The following is a 12,581-nucleotide window of genomic DNA, read 5'->3' on the forward strand; positions in this document are numbered from 1 at the left end:
CATTAGAGGGAAAACACGCAAAATCTTGTCTGCAACAGTTGCGAGTAATTGAGTAGTGGTAGAGGTTAATAAGTGGTGTAAATCGATAGAGGTGATGTAGCGATGTGTCCGACCAAATAATTAGGCAAAATATGTAATGAGGGAATTAATTAGAGGCAAAAAAATATGAAAGCAAAGACGAAAATGGTCTCATTATGGCGTGGCGCCACGTACGAATGTACCAAAGACTAAAGTAGTTAATGGCAGTCAATTAGGCTGACGTCAAGGATGTGACGTCACGCAACTGTAAGTAGAGCCCAAAACGGGCACAAAAAGATATTGGTGCGCAGTTTGAAAGTACCGAAAACTAAAATGGGTAAACAACAGGTGAATTATCGGGACGTCAAGCAGCCGGAAGTAGAGCCGAAAAAGGGCATAGGAAGGGATTGGCTCACACATTCGAAGTACCAAAGACTAAAATGGTTAAACATGAAGTGAATTAAGCCACTAGAAGCAATCAGAGCAAACAGCCGCAGCATCCGTACTTTCGAATACTCCAATGCAGATGCTGCAGTGCTCTTGGATTTTTGTCTTCGCCGAGCGGCTCGCAATATGCGGGCTCCCGGCGCCACCCAAAAGCGCGCTATAGGAGCCCCCGCCTAGACTGGAAGTCGAAACGGGCTGAGGGCCGGCGATGGCACTGAAGCAGGACGTCATGTGGTGATGCCAGACTGTCAAGTGCGGTCTCGATGTAAGCCGGCTTAATGCAGTCTAGGCTGACGACACCGGCCGCCGTAATAGTGAGATGGATGGGCTGGGGAAGGCGTGGGGGGAAAAGCTGTCGAAACGACACTGAGCTAATGCTCTCACTAAACATCTTGCGCCTCCGGCGCAGAAGCTGGGAAGGGCGGCGATCACCGAAGTCTTCCTCAGTAAGGCGCTGCTGGAGGCGGGAGCGCTCCGAAAGCATAAATCTCTCCAACACCTTGACTTTCAGGTGCTGATATGATGTATCACCCATGCGGGCTCAGAGAACGTCGGAGAGCTCGCCGACAACGTCAGGAGGTAGGCTCTAGCCGACATAGTAGTATCGCGTCGTCTCTGAGCTGATGCGGGTGAAGCAAAGTTGCGCCTCAATCTGGTGGAACCAAACATGCGGGTTCTGGGGCCAGAAAGGTGGAAGACGAACCTGCAGACAGTAGACGTCCTGCGGATGTGAGTCTTGTTCAGTGGATGCGGCGGGATCAGTAATTTCTCCTTCTGGGTCACCAGAGGTAACCCTAACACATGAGGAGCGAAGGAACAAGACTGGCATTGAATGGCACCAGAACAAGACTGCATTCAGAGGCGGCACGAGCAACGACCAGGCGTCATCTCTATTTTCTTCGCCGGGCGGCGCGTGATATCCGGGATCCCGGCGCCACCCAAGAGGGCGCTACAGGTATTTGGGAATCATACAGTGACGGGACCGGAAAGCAACTACAGCGTGACCGAGAAACAGTGCCTAGCAATAGTATTTCCACTAAAGACATTTGAAATGTGTTTGGATGGGGCAGAATTCACCAATCAGACAGATCACCAAGCGCTGCCATGGCTGTGAATGTTGTAAACTCAATCCAGCCTTGCGGCGCGCTGGGCTCTCGTCCTCCAAAAATACCATTACAGGATGGAATACAGGAAGGGAACCTTCAACAAAGTAGCAGACGCCCTGTCCAGAGCTCCACTTCTCGGAAAAGGTGAGCCGAACCCCGCATAAGACTGCGGGTGTGGGTGTGTAGCAGCGCCCGCAGACACCTGGGGCATATTAGTCTCTCGGCAGCAGCTCCTGAACACCCGGTGCACGTCAGTGTCTGAGCAGGTCCAGTACAGTAGCAGCAGGCAGTTACGACAGCTACCTCAAAACAGCTGGTGGCCTACTCTTGCGGTATGTACCTGCCGCGGACGGTGGTGAGCCCCTTATCATGTCGTTGTCCCTAGGAGCCTTCGCAAGGACTTCACCGAGTACTTTCGCGACACACGCCTCGTAGGCCACAGCGATGGCAAGGAACATATGAGAATTTGTGTCGCGTTGCGACATGGCCCCGCATGAGTAGGGATGTCTTGACATATGGCCGTACTTGGCACACATACCATACTGCGCAACCGAGGGGGGCAACTACAGGTTCTCGCACAACATGTAGAGAGCTGATACCCTATCTCAGATCAGTGAAAGAGAATCGCTCCTTGTTAGTAATCAGTGACTATTTCTCTAAATGGGTAGAGTTTAACCTGCTGCGCAAGCTGGACTCTAAAGTAATCTGGGATAAGTTTCTAGATGCATTCACTCGGCTCGGCTTCCCGGAGCAGTTGATAACTGACAATGCGACATATTTTATGGACAGGATATTTACCGACAGGGTGCAGCGGTGGCGTAGCGGTAGAACATCCGCCTCGCATGCAAGAGGACCGGGGTTCAAATCCCGGTGCCGCGCAATTCTCCACCGGATGAAAAAAAAAAAAAAAATCCGCGTGTCGATGGAATTGCATATACAGGTTTGGGGTGCGACCTGATGCCGATGAACATCTCCGGCAACGCACTCCCTCACCAGAACAGGAGTTGGCCACCCTGGTGCAGTAATTGGCCACAACCTCCTATGATAAGCTCCATAAAACCCCGGCCCTCAGTCACCAGCGGCTGCGGAACAACTGACCACGGCGGCGGTCAGACCTGTGACGCAGCAGGGGGTGCTAAGAAAGCCTGGCTCCGCTGGACAGGCCGCCATTGGAAACTGACCCTGGCAACGTTTAATGCTAGAACCCTAGCTAGTGAAGCTAGTTTAGCAGTGCTGTTAGAGGAACTAGAGGGCATGAAATGGGATGTCATAGGGCTTAGTGAGGTTAGGAGGCCGAATGAGGCATATACTGTACTGAAGGAAGGGCATGTTATCGAGGTTTACCTGAGAGGCGACAACTAGGAGTAGGTTTCCTTGTCAATAAGTATATAGCGGGTAATATAGATGAATTCTATAGTATTAATGAGAGGGTTGCAGGCATCGTAATTAGGCTTAATAAGCGGTATAAACTGAAGGTTGTACAGGCCTATGCACCTACATGTAGTTATGATGACCAGGCAGTTGAAAGCTTCTATGAAGATGTAGAATCGGCAATGCGAAAAGTAAAGACGCAGTATACTGTACTAATGGGCGACTTCAATGCCAAGGTAGGGAAAAAACAGGCAGGAGGCAAGGCAGTAGGTGACTATGGCATTGGTTCTAGGAATAGCAGGGGGGAGTTACTAGTTGAGTTTGCAGAGCGCAATAACTTACGAATCATGAATACCTTCTTCAGCAAACGGAAGAACCGAAAATGGACATGGAAAAGTCCTAACGGAGAGACTAAAAATGAAATCGACTTCATAATGTGTTCAACCCCCGCCATTGTGCAGGATGTAGAGGTAATCGGGAAAGTTCGATGTAGTGACCACAGGATGGTGAGGTCCCGAATTAGCCTAAATCTGAAGAAGGAACGCAATAGATTAGTAAGAAAGAAACCCATCAACGAATTAGCGGTGAGGGGGAGGGCAGGAGAGTTCAGGATCTCGCTACAGAATAGGTATTCAGCTCTAACTGAGGATGGCGACATTACCCTAGAGGCAAGGAATAATAATTTCAGAGATATCATTACTGATTGCGCGGTAGAAGTAGGCGGTAGGATAGTTAGAGAGGATACCGGTAAGCTGTCTAAGGAGACGAAAGATTTGATTAAGAAACGGCAGAGTATGAAAGCTTCCAATCCAACAGACCAGATCGAATTGGCCGAGATATCAAAGCTAATCAATAAGCGCAAGGTGGCCGATATAAGGAAGTATAACATGGAGAAAATTGAGCATGCTGTAAAGAACGGGGGAAGCCTTAAAGCGGTAAAGAAGAAATTGGGCATAGGCAAAAACCAGATGTATGCGATAAGGGACAAGGCGGGCAACGTCATCACTAATATGGAAAAGATAGTCAAAGTAGCCGAGGAGTTCTATACAGATCTCTACAGTAGCCAAAGTAGTCAGGACCGTAATGAGATTGGCGATAGGGAAAAACAGTCAGACGTTCCACCAGTGACGAAGGACGAGGTCAAGAAAGCACTAGAAACTATGAAAAGGGGGAAATCAGCTGGAGAGGATCGGATAACTACAGATTTGCTTAAGGACGGGGGGGATATCGTGCTAGAAAAACTGGCCACCCTGTATACGCAGTGCCTGGTGTCATCGACGGTACCGGAAGCATGGAAGAATGCAAACATTATCCTCATTCACAAGAAAGGGGACTCTAAGGACCTTAAAAATTACAGACCAATCAGCTTACTGTCTGTTACGTATAAGGTATTTACTAAGGTAATCGCTAATAGAATCAGGACAACCTTAGACTGCAATTAAGCAAAGGATCAAGCAGGGTTTCGGAAACGGTACTCTACTATCGATCATATCCATGCCATCAATCAGGTGATAGAAAAATGCTCGGAATATAATCAGCCCTTATACATAGCATTCATTGATTACGAAAAAGCATTTCACTCAGTTGAAACCTCGGCGGTGATGCAGGCATTGCGAAATCAGGGGGTAGACGAGCCGTACGTGAAAGTGCTGGAAGATATATATAGTGGCTGCACAGCAACCATAGTTCTGCATAAAGAAAGTAACAAAATTCCCATAAAGAAAGGTGTTAGGCAAGGAGACAGAATCTCCCCAGTACTATTCACAGCTTGTTTAGAGGAAGTTATTCAGAGACTTGGAATGGGAGCAGTTAGGGATAAGGGTAGATGGAGAATACCTCAGTAATCTGCGATTTGCTGATGACATTGTCTTGCTAAGCAACTCGGGAGATGAACTGCAAATAATGATTGATGACCTAGACAGGAAAAGTAGAAAGGTAGGTTTGAAAATCAATATGCAGAAGACTAAGGTAATGTTCAACAGCCTCGGGAAGGAACAGGAGTTTACATTAGGTAGCGAAATACTGGAAGTAGTAGGCGAATATAACTACTTAGGACAGGTAGTAACCGCAGATCCGGACCATGAAAAGGAAATAACAAGAAGAATAAGATTGGGATGGAGCGCATTTGGCAAGCACTCGCAGATTATGACTAGCAGCGTACCGGTATCGCTCAAGAGGAAAGTATACAACAGTTGCATCTTGCCTGTACTCACCTATGGGGCTGAAACGTGGAGGCTAACCAAGAGAGTTCTACTTAAGTTAAGGACAACCCAGAGGGCTATGGAACGAAAATTGGTAGGGGTAACATTAAGAGATAGAAAGCGTGCAGAGTGGGTCAGAGAAATAACGCAAGTTAACGACATTCTAGTGGAAATTAAGAAGAAGAAATGGACATGGGCAGGACATGTAGTGCGAAGAGAGGATAACCGATGGTCGCTGAGGGTAACAAACTGGATTCCAAGGGAAGGAAAGCGTAGCAGGGGGTGGCAGAAAGTTAGGTGGGCGGATGAGATTAAGAAGTTCGCAGGGGTCAAGTGGATGCAGCTAGCACAGAACCGGGTTAAGTGGAGAGATATGGGAGAGGCCTTCGCCCTGCAGTGGGTATAATCAGGCTGATGATGATGATTTACCGACACCTTCGAGGCTGTTTGCGTACAACACAAAAAGACTACGCCCTTCCATCATCAGGACGTAACAGAGCGGATCCCCTGAAACATGAAAAACATGGTCGCAGCTTTCATGGAGCATCTCAAGTACTGGGGTTCCCGTGTACTGGAGATGGTCTTCGCCACAGGAACTACGGTAAGCAGGTCGACGGGCCTTATGCCTGCGGCTGTTCACCTAGTTCGTGAACTCCGGTTTCCTATTGAGCATGCCTCTGCACCAGCCACTGTATTGTATTAAACAGCTCCCAGTTATTCCAGGTTCCCCCAGGATATTTCCAGTCGCTTGGCCAAAACCCTAAAATAGGCTAGGGACAACTTGTACCTCGCCCGCCTCGAAGACTGCAATCAATACAACACGAGAAGGCGACCCTTTGAGTTCACAGTCGGCGACAAGCCCTTCGTCACACTCACCTATTAGTGATGCAGCGAAAGGGTTTGCTGCTTTGGTAGCTCCTCAATGGACTGGCCCTCACATATAACAAAGTGCATGTCTCGGCTTTCATACCTAATCCGTCATGTGCAGGTTGGTCGAAAAAGTGGGCCAGTCATTGTGGCCGATCTTCGAGCGTACCACGTATGTTCAGCAACCAAGTAGAACCACCTGTCCGACCAGGCACTATGGCTACCCGAGCTCGGCGGATGCCCCCAAGCATGCACCCCACCAGCAGCAGTGTCGGCCCCGTCCTTTTCCCGCTTTCTACTTTTTTACTCCTCGGGAGGTGTCCCGTATTGTGGGGGGGGGGGGGGAAGTGAGGGGCTCCCGCGCCCGTCATGGCCTTTTGAGCTACGTGTGCTCCTTCCATTCCATCTCGGTGCGCGCGGAGGCAGTGCAACTACACTGTAAAAACAAAAACACCTTATTAGGTGTTTTCGCATGTCTATAACTAACACCCATGCACCCTTGAAAAAAAGTGGCTTCAGAGTGCCAGTACACCCTCAAAGATGGTGCTTCGGTTGGTCATAACACTCTTCTATGGGGCCAATGCACTGGGGTGTTTTCATCGCCTTTACACCCTATTGCAGGGTGGAAGCAGTGGCATTGCACCCTTACACCCTTTGATAAAAATCAGTGCGGATAACGTCCATATATTGCATTCCCTAATTAAGAATTACTTTTGCCACTACACGTTCCTTAATGCTTTCCCTATGTGCACATTTGCAATCAAGCTTAATGGTATTCCTTTTAACCACCTGTAAGCCAAATGAGCATGTAAAGAGATGCTGCATGCCTTTATTTTGACATCTCGAATGACCCATGCCAGTATGATTGTTTTTTTCAAATTCACAGAGCATGTTACAAAAAAAATGTCACACAGAAGGAAACTGGAAGTCTTTTATTTGGCATAGAAGGGTCAGGGTTCGGGCTAGTGGGTGCTCGGGTGCTGGTGGAGGGGGGGGGGGCAGGGGGCACTTATGTTATGTTTCTTCATTGATGCGCGCTATGGAACCTCATTTATTTAACAATACTGCCACTCTCCACCGAGAGCCTAGCAGACAGGCAAAAACATACATGGTATGTACGTAAATACCTAAAAAAATGAAAGAAGCAAAACAGTTCCAACAAATGCAGACAACAAAGTATACAATTTTTTCCAAAAACAGAACCGAACAATGAACACAACAGCATGGGGACATTTCTTAAAAAACAACAACAAATATTTTAGTCGTATGCAACAATAATCGCAGTGCACAATATTAATACTATGCTTTGTCAGTGTCAACGCGTGCGCTTGCATAAAATTCGGCCTTAAGCGATGAAATAAAGCGTCGTGCAGCGCATCTTGGCTTCGACACGCAGACGCCTATAAAGAGGTGCTCTATAAAGCAGCACGAATTGTCGAACCCCTTGCCATATGTCAGATTGAACAGCCAAAATCGACCCATTATTGGAACAATACCCTAAGTAGAGTCGATGACTCGAAGAAGCTTCCGCTGCTGAATGAAGGGGAAATGCTCTTCAGCTTCTTTGATGCTGCTCCCAGTATATCCGACGCACGGCGTGGCAGGCTTTTCTTCCTGTTCCTTGATAAAATTGTGAAAGAAGTGCATAATAGAGCAGCTGTATAAATATGCACTGCACCTGGCAAAAAGCAAATTCAACATATTTTCTACTCTATATTTAGAATACGCCAATGCCCCTTTGGTGTACAGCAGTGTGCTGGAAAAGGGCCCTATCGGAAATCACTGGTGGTTATCTCACAATTAACAATGCAGAGTATACTGTTATGGTTGGTTCAGGAGGCACAAAGCCAGCAGTCTGATCAAGTCATAAATGAGAGCACATAAGGTCAACCCATTTTTATTCATGCAGCATGCTGTTGCATGGTAAATTTAGATTATGCAAGCTATTTTATAAAAAAAAATGGCTACACTCATCAAAAGCACCTGGGTTAGAGAACTTCTATGCTGCCCCACGAACTTTTCATTTCACATGAACTGGAATGCTTATTATGATAGTTAAAAATGTAAATAAGCAATAAACAGCACTGGAGCACGGTGTTTACTACTAAAATATTAACAGCTGGCTCAATTGAAGGCTTCACACAAGGCCTACAGCATACCCTGCACTGGCCAAGTAGATACTGCAGAACCAAACAAAAAAATACGTGCAAAGAGCATACTTAGTGATGGGGCACTACAAAAAAACAAAAAAAACAAAGTGCATGTAATACATAATACATAAATTATTCATTGAAAGTGTACACGGGAGCTTTGAGTTGAGCGACAACTACATGTACAACAGCAGAGCATTACCAAACAACCAAACAGCAGAAGCTCTAAAAAATGTGAACACTGAAGCATGGCATGTTAAAACATTTTCTACGCATAGCACATTGTATGCATAGACATCCAGAACATCAGTGGTGAGCCTCAAGAGGCGGCAGGAAGCTCAAGTGTTCAAGAAGCTGTAATCATTATAGCGGCAGGCAGTCTGAGCACTTTGAAATACTAAAGGTTCGAATACTAAAAATATGTTGACTAACTTGAAATGCAAAAATACCAATTTGTATTTATTGAGAATGTTTACTATAAATGAGAATGTCTATGACAGTGCCACATGGTTAATGCATGAAATGTTAGCATCTGTAGTTGAAGGCATTATATTTATACAGCATGAACCTTGAAACACAGCAGTATTTTCTCCCAACCAATGTGGTAAACCTAATCTCAGAAGAATTAAAATTATCACATCATTTCAAACTTGGCTAGCAAATTACAGCATTTTTTAAAAACAACTATTAAACTGCATTACCCACCTTCAGAAGCCTGTAGGATAAGACAATGTGGCAAATATTTCTTTTGAAGCAGTCTCAGATTATATATTCCAGATATTAGGAACATGTTAGGTACTAGCATGCATGAGCAAGTTGAGAGACCCCTTTCCAGCAAATGCTAAACCCCACCAAGCTGCCTGCAAGAGCCATCTGATAAAGCACTGCTGGTCCACTGCAGCAGAGTGCTTAGTCAAATGGCACACTGCACCAATCTTGACATTACCAGTGCTTTATCAGGTGACTCTTGTATGCAAAACGACGTGGTAAGCATGTGATGGCAGGAGTCTCTTAAAAGTGCTTTTGATTGTACTTACAGTGCAAATAATCCTTTCACAGCAAAGAATTCACAGTTGTGATAAAAACTTGTGTAGTATTTCTATTTGAATTATGAATCACTAATACATATTATAAGTTAGACTTTAAACCATTTTAGAAACAAAGAAAATTCGCTAATAATGTCGGTTTCAAGTAGGCTTCCTGAATATTCGAATGACAAAGAGAAAACTTACAAATGATACAAACAACATCCAGAGCTCCCGGCTGGTTCCCAATGTTTGCCAAGAGTTGCAGAATGCATACTGTCTGTACATCTACAATAGAAATAAGCAACACAACAATGGTGCACCTCCTTGCAGGTAAAAAGAGACAGCCGAGTTTTGAGGCCATAATTTATTGTCTAATTTAGGAGGGCAAATAAACAAAATTGAAAACATGTAGAGGCACGCAAACTGAAAGCCAAACATCTGACAGCACAAATTAGCAAAGCTTGTGAAGATTTGAATCAGGTATCACCTAATTCTCTGCTACTAGTTGAACAGATTCGAAAGGGCTGCACCATTACAATGGAGAAGAACAATAGGTAATTTAAATTTAGCTAATCCGAAAATTGTTACATATGAAGAAATGCACAGGCTAGTTATGGTTTTATTATTCTTTCTGATATTCAGCCATGTTTTTAGTATATCTATAAGGCAATGCAAAATGTAGGCATTTAGCGAAAAACTGCCAATTAGATAGCACATGCAGCAAACAGAAGGAAACAGCTTAATACTTACGCTTCTTTCTCCTTTCACGCATTCCCTCAGAACATACTTCGAGCACCCGGGCAATGTCCTTTTTTCTTGCACGAATGGTGTCCTTCAAAACCAAGACAAGTGTCTTGTTAAGGCCAATTTCAACTCCCTCTTTGCCGTCCTTCTTGATCAGCATGTTGACGTCATGTAAGAACTGCAAGTTTGTGTGAATGGTAGCCATAAAGAGTTCATTTTACTCAATGTTTCAAGTAACTGAATATTAAAAATCATTGTATAAAAGCTAAGGCAATTGATGCCTTTGTACATATCTGAAAAAAAAAAACTGGCACTAGCAAACAGCAAATACAAATATTTACTAAGGTTAGAAAACTGCAAAAACCATCAGTATTTTGCCACTCATCGCCAAACTGCAAGCAATATTAAGGAAAGTCTAATATAAAAAAATAACAAAGCAAAAATTATGATCCTCCTTCCCTCAACTTGGCACACGGCTGAATGGCAATAAAATATGTAATATATCTCTAAACTAAGGGTCCCCGCTCAGCTTTAAACAGTAGGCTTCAATTCTTAGAGACAATCTACAGACATGCATCGTTAGCATACGAAAGTCAAATTGTTTTCTGGGCCCTTTAAATCAGTAAACTGCTTTCAACACATACATTACAAATTTTTTAATAACAGTAAGTCACAAATTTGCCTGCAATATGCGCACTGTGATGAGCAAAGCAGGTAAACTTATGCGACTAAGGCTATGATAACCGCTTCATATGTACATTTAAGCAAAAGACCAAAAAAAAGTAAACATCTGGTCAGAATCAAACTCTGTAATAGCAACATCCGGTACAATATTTGGCCACAGAATTCAAGCTGTCGACCTCTACTTGAATGCTGAGGCATCAGTATCGAATATCCATTTACTCTAGTCTAAAGATACTACAAAAATCAAGTAATGCGGTCAAACAGTTATGTTGAAATGTGACCACAAAAATAATGAAAACTGGATGGTTTGAACCACATAAGCTGACTTAGCACGTGTACAAGTGCCTTAATTGAAGTCTTGCTGAAAATAAAATACGTACCTAAATGATTCTTCGAGAGCGAAAGTAAACGCCATAACAAAAGCAGCATAAAAAAAATGCAAATTCACACTCCATGCGACCGCAAAATATGGTCCCCGTAAAATGAAAAATGCTCCCATTGTGATTAGAAAGACAAATCTAGACGCGGGGAAGTTAACATAGGCTGATGATAGCGGCATATAGTTTACGCAGTTTGGAATAAACTATTATGCAACCAGGCCGGCCGACCAGCGCACTTCGATGCCGAGAGCACGAGCGCAGAGGCGTGCCGCGCTGAACGGCCGCCGAGAACGAACATAGCCTCCTCGAACAAAAAGTTTAAACAGAAGGGCTGCGGGAGGACGCTCCCCGAGCAACAGGACGGTGCGCGCCTATGCTCCGAGTAAATAAAAAAAAAATGGGGGGGGGGGGGGTCGCAGCGCTCCGAGTGAAAGAAGATGACGAAGCATGAAAGAGGTTTCAGGAGAGCGAGCGCGAAGTGTAAGAGATAAGGGAGGAGGGGGGAGGGTGGAGTCGAGAGTGCTAGGAGAATTAATGTAGTACGCCAACATGACCTTGCCGCACAAACGGAAACGGTAGAACAAAACCGAGTCGTTGCGAACTGAGCGCAAGTATCCAACTGTCAAGAAACGAAAATCGTTTCGTGAACCTCCTGCGCGTACAAAATGCAAGGAAACGTAGCACATACGTTATTTCTGTTCAAGAAAGTTGAGACTGATGTTCTTGCGCGAAATCTGCGTAACTCGCCGCGACATCTACCACCTGTGCGATGTCATTTTGGCAGCCAAGTGAAAACAAGCGCGTGTCTCACGTTTGCATTTCAGCACATTCTGGAGCGTTCCGGCACAAAAAGACACAGAATGCAGCAATCCGGTAGGACACTGTTCCCACAAAGCGCAATATGGGTGAGAATAGGCTTACCTTTACAGACGATTGCGTCAGCCGCAAAGTACGCTGTCCGCCTTCGTATCACCGGCACCGAACCAACCAGTGCGATTTCAGCGCGAGTGCAATGTAGTCGGCGCATATACCTCTTAGTGACGCAGAAAAAAAAATCGTCCATGCCTTCTTCTTTCGAACATCTCAAACATAAGGCGGTGCAGCAGTCCTTCGGCCTGAGCAAAGCAAAAAGCCCGGACACTTGCCGACACGATAAATGCCCGTTTGCGTTAAACACCACATGTAGAAGGCACTTCACAAGCGTACACACTTCTGTAACACATATGCATGGGAAATGCAACACATTTCACGAGGGTACACAATCGAAGAAGCACATTCAGCATTCGCCGAAACGTGGTCGAAACGCACCCCACAATGCTAACGGCCATATTGTGAAATTTGAAAAGAGCGTTCGTAGCTACCGGCGGCCTCCTGGCGGTGAAATTTTGTTTCAGTTTCTGTTTCATTTTTAGAAAGTACTCGTGTGTAATTTTAATTTTAGCGTTACTTTGGGTGCTTTATTTAGGTGTTGGGTTATATTAGCAGCGCCGCTTGTGTATAAAAGGCTACGAAGTTACGCAGCCATATACCTCCAGCATGTTAGGTGATATTGCTTGCCCATAACACCCTAAGGCATATTCTCCAA

At 45.1% G+C, this 12,581-nt stretch overlaps 1 long non-coding RNA gene across 2 annotated transcripts; it reads right to left on the minus strand.

Annotated features, from left to right (window-relative positions):
- Window positions 1-7,241: 7,241 nt before the first annotated feature.
- Window positions 7,242-12,028, minus strand: LOC146188308 (uncharacterized). 2 transcript variants are annotated; one of them, XR_014707186.1, is made up of 4 exons: window positions 11,918-12,028; window positions 9,939-10,020; window positions 9,393-9,473; window positions 7,242-7,630 (listed from the first exon to the last, which is right to left on the minus strand). It is a non-coding gene; the product is annotated as an uncharacterized LOC146188308 (long non-coding RNA). The 2 variants fall into 2 exon arrangements; XR_014707185.1 differs by having other exon boundaries at window positions 9,939-10,110.
- Between the last annotated feature and the right edge of the window lie 553 nt (window positions 12,029-12,581).

This window comes from Amblyomma maculatum, chromosome 5, assembly GCF_055883805.1.
Source record: "Amblyomma maculatum isolate TAMU_Amacu chromosome 5, ASM5588380v1, whole genome shotgun sequence".
Lineage (NCBI taxonomy): Eukaryota > Metazoa > Arthropoda > Arachnida > Ixodida > Ixodidae > Amblyomma > Amblyomma maculatum.